Here is an 8326-nt window from a genome sequence, read left to right on the forward strand (position 1 = left end):
ACACATACATACATACATACATACATACATACGAAGTCTCCCTCACCCCCAAACCAGGTACCTGTCTCCATACTGTGCAGGAGCAGAACTCACTAAAACAGCCATTCCAAGGTACATAGGCTTCGGTAGGAGTCACACGAAGTGCTACTCCCCATTTTAGAGACGTTGGAAAACTGTGTCACCTTCCTCACTCCTTGCTTCTGGGTTTTCCTAAAGAGTTCCTTAGTCCTGAAGCAATTGTGTACAACTTTCTGCTGAGAGATAATTGGATTTGTCAGGTATGTCCCCCTCTAAAACGAGGCTCACCGTGAATAGGTTTATTAATCACAAGGAGTGAGGCTGGTTAAATTTCCAAAGTGTCTCAAAGACGCATCGTTCCCAAGCGCTGGGAGGGTTTGGGTGGTGTCATGTTCGGTGTGAGAAACACAGACGGTAGGTCCGAGAGACGGGGAGGGCACTGGCCAGCCACACCTCGCCTCGATCATTGTTGGGGAGCTCACCTTTCTTCTTCCCCATGTTTTTCTTCTTTTCTCCTTTTCCTTACTGATCACCCATGTTCTCAATCACGCCGTGGAGATCTTTGGGGCTCAAGTAATTGCTGACACTAACTCTTCCGTCATTTTGAGGTGTGGCCTGATTTGACTGTGGGAATTAAACTTGGTGGTGGAAGCAGCGCTGAGGCGAAGGATCAGCCTTTACCTCTGGTCTCATCACTTCCCCTTTTCACGGGAGCAGGCGCCTGGACTTTGGAATCCGACAGGCTGAAACTTGAATCCCGGCTCACACTTCTAGCTGTGTGACCCAGGACAGGTTTGATAGCTCCGCTGGAGCTCTGCCTCCTCCTCTGTAAGACGGGGTAACCACATGTACCCCACTGCGGAAGAATCAAGTGAAACAGTGCCGTCAAAGGTCCTGGTACATTTCGCGCTCTCCCATGTAATTCAGTATTCCAGTTAGCTGTCATACGTGGGTCATGAAAACTTGCTCTGTCAATTCCATAAAGCTGTGACGTGCTGTGAACAAAGAGGGTTTGTAAGGCAACCTGTTCAAGACCCAGCCCAAGCTCACCTCCTCGGAGGGGCCTTTCTCAATCACCCTGGGCAGACTGAGTCAAGCCACTTCCCTCAGAGCTTAGAAACTGCCTTTCATCATTATAGCATACAAAATGAGATTTCCCATCCAGAATACACTGTATATTGGCTCAATCAAGCACATCAACATACGTGTTATCGTCAACAAATACTTTTCCATTTCTTGTTTCCTGTATGTTTTGCCTTTTTCCTCCCATCTTGATTCCCTATCTCACCCTCTGCCATGTCCCACCCTCCTCCCACACTGTCTCTGGTATCCATGGTTGCTTTCTATGCCTTCACCCCCATTTTATTGATTCACTAAAGATCTGAATTAATCTAAAATTCCTGACCCTGGCCTTAAGGACAGGGAAGTGTGCCTCAGCCTTGCTTGCTTTGTGACTTTCGTCACTTGGTGCCACAGCAGCCCGGCATGCCTGTTAGCTGGAGGGCACTTTTTATTCTTTAACACTTTCATGCCGGAAGTCAGAACCCACACCCTGTTAACTGCTTTTGTCTCAGTTTTCCTATTTCTAACTTGGGGATAAAAATAGAAATCACCCATAGGCCTGTAGTGATGCAGTCACCCATCCATCGGTTACTAAGCTTTTGCTATGTTCTAGACCTTTTTTAAAGAAAATTTATTTTTTAAATTTTTTGCTGTAGGATGTGTGTGCTTACTGGAAAGAGAGAGATAGAGGTTAAATGAGAAATCAGTCCCTGAGGGATTTCTCCTCCTCTCTCCTCTTGGGATTTTGTGCACATATGCACATGCACCTAGTGTGATTTTCAAGATGCCAGGTCTGGGACTTGAACCATGAAATCGGCTCTATGGGATCCAGCCATCTTAACCTCCATGGCACCTGCTAGTCTGTCTCAGACTTTTTTTTATTTAATGAGGCAGTTTACACACAATGCTTAAGACAGTGCCAGGAATATGCAGAGTGCTCAACACACGTGAGCAAAGAGAACCATCAAGAGAAAACAAAGGATTTCCTAAATGATTTGAGTAGAAGTATTTTGATATGTGTGCACAAAAAGAAAGAAAAAATAAAGCACACACACACACACACACACACACACACACACACACACACATCCACACACGGGTAGATCTCTAAGAAGCAAATATATTGTTTTATCTTTCTTACTCATCTGTGAACTCTTTTTTTTTTTCAAGCTTATTTAAGAGAGAGACCCTGTAAAGGGTCTCTCCATGCTGAAATCCCTTCGCTGACCTATGTCACAGGCATGCTGGGAGTGCTCAGCTGGTCCTGGACCTGAGCCGAGGCATCCCACACGGCTTCCAGCGTGACCGTGTGCTGCCCTGGCACGTGTGCACTGTGGCTGGCCCCACTGTGAACCGTTGAAGTCTACTAGGCTCAGTGAAGCTAACCTTTCTCCAGTGCAGGCTGGGGTCCGGGTCATGGTAGGATTAAATAAATGTTGGATAAATGAATGAAAACAAATGTAGCTTCCACTTCTCAAATTAAGTTTTGGAGAACCGAATTCAAAGTTAACCCCCAAATAAATCTATTGGAAGGCCCCCACTTATGAGATGGTACCTGTAAATAGTTGGCCATATTTTGTGCTTTGTTGACATACTGTATTTTTTTTTTTTTTTTGTTCTTGGAGCCCCAGGGCTTTTTTTTTTTTTTTTTTTAATTTAAATGTATTTATTTACATTCATTTACTATTCATCATTATAGCATACAAAATGAGATTTCCCATCCAGAATACACTGTATATTGGCTCAATCAAGCACATCAACATACGTGTTATCGTCAACAAATACTTTTCCATTTCTTGTTTCCTGTATGTTTTGCCTTTTTCCTCCCATCTTGATTCCCTATCTCACCCTCTGCCATGTCCCACCCTCCTCCCACACTGTCTCTGGTATCCATGGTTGCTTTCTATGCCTTCACCCCCATTTTATTGATTCACTAAAGATCTGAATTAATCTAAAATTCCTGACCCTGGCCTTAAGGACAGGGAAGTGTGCCTCAGCCTTGCTTGCTTTGTGACTTTCGTCACTTGGTGCCACAGCAGCCCGGCATGCCTGTTAGCTGGAGGGCACTTTTTATTCTTTAACACTTTCATGCCGGAAGTCAGAACCCACACCCTGTTAACTGCTTTTGTCTCAGTTTTCCTATTTCTAACTTGGGGATAAAAATAGAAATCACCCATAGGCCTGTAGTGATGCAGTCACCCATCCATCGGTTACTAAGCTTTTGCTATGTTCTAGACCTTTTTTAAAGAAAATTTATTTTTTAAATTTTTTGCTGTAGGATGTGTGTGCTTACTGGAAAGAGAGAGATAGAGGTTAAATGAGAAATCAGTCCCTGAGGGATTTCTCCTCCTCTCTCCTCTTGGGATTTTGTGCACATATGCACATGCACCTAGTGTGATTTTCAAGATGCCAGGTCTGGGACTTGAACCATGAAATCGGCTCTATGGGATCCAGCCATCTTAACCTCCATGGCACCTGCTAGTCTGTCTCAGACTTTTTTTTATTTAATGAGGCAGTTTACACACAATGCTTAAGACAGTGCCAGGAATATGCAGAGTGCTCAACACACGTGAGCAAAGAGAACCATCAAGAGAAAACAAAGGATTTCCTAAATGATTTGAGTAGAAGTATTTTGATATGTGTGCACAAAAAGAAAGAAAAAATAAAGCACACACACACACACACACACACACACACACACATCCCCACACGGGTAGATCTCTAAGAAGCAAATATATTGTTTTATCTTTCTTACTCATCTGTGAACTCTTTTTTTTTTTCAAGCTTATTTAAGAGAGAGACCCTGTAAAGGGTCTCTCCATGCTGAAATCCCTTCGCTGACCTATGTCACAGGCATGCTGGGAGTGCTCAGCTGGTCCTGGACCTGAGCCGAGGCATCCCACACGGCTTCCAGCGTGACCGTGTGCTGCCCTGGCACGTGTGCACTGTGGCTGGCCCCACTGTGAACCGTTGAAGTCTACTAGGCTCAGTGAAGCTAACCTTTCTCCAGTGCAGGCTGGGGTCCGGGTCATGGTAGGATTAAATAAATGTTGGATAAATGAATGAAAACAAATGTAGCTTCCACTTCTCAAATTAAGTTTTGGAGAACCGAATTCAAAGTTAACCCCCAAATAAATCTATTGGAAGGCCCCCACTTATGAGATGGTACCTGTAAATAGTTGGCCATATTTTGTGCTTTGTTGACATACTGTATTTTTTTTTTTTTTTCTGTTCTTGGAGAAGTTTTTCTTTTTTCTTTTTTCTTTTTTTTTTCTCATTGGACGGGAAGTGAGGGGGGAGTGAGAAAGCAACCCCTTGCCATTAAGCCATCTGCTGGTCTGCCATCCGCTGGCCTGCAATCCCTTCTCCTCCATTCTCCTCTCGGGATCTTGGGCATGTATGCACGCACGCATGCCTGGTGTGAGTTTAAACCACCAGGTCCAGGACTCGAACTGCACTTGACTACATGGGAGTCCAGCGACATAGCCATTATGCTAACTGCTGGTCCCACACGCCATATTTTTTCATTAATAGTTTTAATTACTATGACAATTGCTACAATATCTTTTTTTTTTGGTATATGACTATGTGTAATGATTCAATCAGGGTAATTAGTATACTCATCTTTGCAACCATTGTAATATTATATACATTAAAATTTTTTTGAGACCTTTTTGCTATAGGGCGCTTGCGCTCGCCAGAAAGACAGAGAGACACAGAGACAGAAAGTGAGAAATCACCTCTTAGAGGGGATGGCCACGCCACAATCCCTTCTCCTCCATTCTCCTCTCGGGATCTTGGGCACGCACGCACATGCGCCCATTGTGAGTTTAAGCCACTGGGTCCAGGGCTTGAACCACGGTCAACTATGTGGGAGTCCAGAGACATAGCCACCATGGCAACTGCTGGTCCCTACAGTAAATTTTTTATAATTATTTATTTTATTTATTATTATTATTTTAAAAATTTGCTATAGGGCATGCACACTCACCAAAGAGAGAGAGAGTGAGAAAGTAAGCCACGAGGTCTGGGACTCAAACCATGGTTGGCCATGTGAAAGTCCAGCACCTTAACCACCACGCCACCTGCTGGCCCTTATAGTAAGTTGTTGTTAACCATGTTCTCCCCACTGTATTTATAACAGTAGACACTGTTCCTTCCATATAGCTGTAATTTTGTTTTCATTAATCAACATCTCTTTATTCTGCACCCTCCCCCCCAGTTCTTGGCATCTCATATTCACTCTCCATCACTCTACTTTTACAAGGTCATTTCCCCAGTTTCTGTATGTGAGGGAGAACACATGGTGTTTCTCTTTCTGTGCCTGGCTTATTTCAATGAATAAATGTCCTTCATGCTCACCCGTTGAACCTCAAATGACTGAACTTTGTCCTTTGTAATAACTCCATAGTGGGTATGTATTCACACACACACACACACACACACACACACACACACGCTCCACATTTTCTTTATCCATTTTTCTGTTGATGGACACTTAGTTTGCAACCATGTTTTCACTATTATGAATAATGCTACAATGGGACCGGCAGTTAGCATAATGGCTATGTTGCTGGACTCCCGTGTAGTCGACCGTGGTTTGAGTACCAGACCCGGTGGCTTAAACTCACACCAGGCGCATGTGTGTGCGTGCCCAAGATCCTGAGAGGAGATGGAGGAGAAGGGATTGCAGCGTGGCCATCCTCCCGGGGTGGGGGGTGATTTCTTGCTTTCTTTCTCTCTGTCTTTCTCTGTCTGGCGAGCGCACTTGCCCTATAGCAAAAACCTCTCCAAAAAATAAATAATGCTACACTAAGATAGGAGTGCAGGTATTTGTACAGCATATTAATTTCCTTTAGATACATGCCCAGTAGCGGGGTTGCTGGATCTCATGGCAATGCTGTTACTTTCTCAAGGATTCTCCACACTGTCTTCTGGAATGGCAGGACTCACTCACCTTCTCAGCAGCGGTGGAACACGCTGCTTTCTTTGTTTTTTTTTTTTGGAGAGGTTTTTGCTATAGGGCGCTTGTGCTTGCCAGAAAGACAGAGAGAGACAGAGAGACAGCAAGCGAGACATCACCCACCAGGGGCATTGGCCACACCGCAATCCCTCCTCCATTTTCCTCTCGGGATCTTGGGCACACACGCCCACTTGCCCAGCATCAGTTTAAGCCACCAGAGCTGGTACTCAAACCGCGGTCGACTACATGGGAGTCCAGCAACATAGCCATTATACTAACCGCTGGTCCCATGGAATATGCCTTCTTCTTGCCATTGGCTTGCTCCATCCCTCTGGGTTTAAGAAGGGAGAATTAGAGAAATATTTTACTTTTTTTCTTGTCTCTTTCTTATTACATTTTTTTTTTCTAGTTTATTTCTTCAGTGAGCAAGAAAGGCAGAAAGAGACAGATGTCCCCAACCTGGTGTTGATGCCACTGTCCACCTCCAGCCTCAGCCAGCCCTGGATCATGGGCACCTACGTGCCTGGTGAGCCCGTGGCGGTTTCTGGACACGAGCCCAGAACCTTCCCCTGTGGGCCACCCTCACAGAGTGCCGCATTTCAGTGCCGCGCCACTGTCTGGCCCCTTCCTGTCCTTTTCTCCTTCATATTCCTGCACTGCACACCCCAGACTGCACGCGCCATGGAAACGCCCTTTCTGGTCACTCACTCGGTGTGGACAGCCGCCCGGGTCTCTGGCTGCTGGACCTTTCCCTCACTGCCGAGGTGGGGCCGAGTCCCGTTGGCGGCCTCCTCCCAGCTCAAGTGAGCCCAGTTCTAACTGCGGCAGTGCGTGTGGCTGTAACACACTGACAGCAGGATAGTCCAGGGGAAGCGAGTTTGGAGTGGCTGCACGTCACCGAGTAGAGGACGGGGAGCCATGGCAGAGAGAACATGGTGACGCAAGACATCTCCACTAGTTCACACGGGAGGGTTTAAAAAGGAACCACGTCTGCAGCATTTCATAAAGTTGGACGTGTTTAATGATTTTACTCTGAGATTATGGTCTCTCAACAGTTTTTGTGTTAAAAGCTTTTTTTTTTTTTTTTCAAGTGGATGAAATAAAGATTTGCTAAGTTGGTCTGTAATTTTATTATCATTATTTTTAACAACATTTTATTGGTCTGGAAAGTCTCAATGCCTGGCAGAGAGGTTAAGAACCATTACTGACTTTGGGGCCAGAGTCAAAGCTTAAACACTTTTCGTGTGTGTGTGTGTGTGTGTGTGTGTGTGGTTTCTTTCTGCCTTAGGTCATGTGCACTTGCTGGAGAAGGACAGGGAGAGAGGAAAAGTGAAAAATCACCCCTTAAGGGGTATGGCCACACCACAATCCCTTCTCCTGTTGGGTTTTGGGCATGCACAAAACAAAGTTTGGAGTGGCTGGAGGTCTCTGAATAGAGAAAACCAGGGGAAAACTATAACAGAGAGAAAATGGTGAAGAAAGACAAAATTTCCACTAGCTCACATGGAAAAGTTTCTAAAAAAAGAACAACATCTGCAACTTTTCATAAAGTTAGACATATTTTCAAGCCACCAGGTCCAGGACTTGAGCCATGGTTGGCTATGTGAGAGTCCAGTGCTTTAACCATCATACCATCTGCTAGTCCCTATTTTGTGTTCTGGAGAGGTGTTTTTTTTTTTCGCTATAGGGCGCGTGCGCTCGCCAGACAGAGACATAGAGACAGAAAGCGAGAAATCACCCCCCAGGGGGGATGGTCACACCGCAATCCCTTCTCCTCCATTCTCCTCTCCGGATCTTGGGCACGCACGCACACGCGCCCGGCGTGAGTTCTAAGCCACCGGGTCCGGGACGCGAACCGCTGTCGACTACGTGGGAATCCAGTGACATAGCCATTACACTAACTGCTGGTTCCCCCTATTTTGTGTTCTTTAGCAAGTTATTTAACCTTCTAGTCACCAATTTCCTTCTCAGAAAATAGCAATATATGCTTTACAAAGGTTAAAAAAGACCATGAAAAACACATGCATAGCGCAAGGTGGAGAACACAGCTCGGCAATATTAGCTGTTATTAACATTAGTATGAAGATAAGGGATTTCCTTGTATTAAGTACTAGATTAACGTGCGGGGGTGGATTTTAAGCATTGGCAATCTGGCAAACAATTGGAAGGACCAGGTTGATGTTGTCTCTAGTTTAACTGGCAAAGTAATGGAGTTGGGGGGAAGATCTGTATTTAAATTTGGGAGCTCTGTAACATGTTTTTTTTTTTTTTTTTTTTTTTTTG

This window comes from Tupaia chinensis, unplaced genomic scaffold (assembly GCF_000334495.1).
Source record: "Tupaia chinensis unplaced genomic scaffold, TupChi_1.0 Scaffold000212_1, whole genome shotgun sequence".
Lineage (NCBI taxonomy): Eukaryota > Metazoa > Chordata > Mammalia > Scandentia > Tupaiidae > Tupaia > Tupaia belangeri.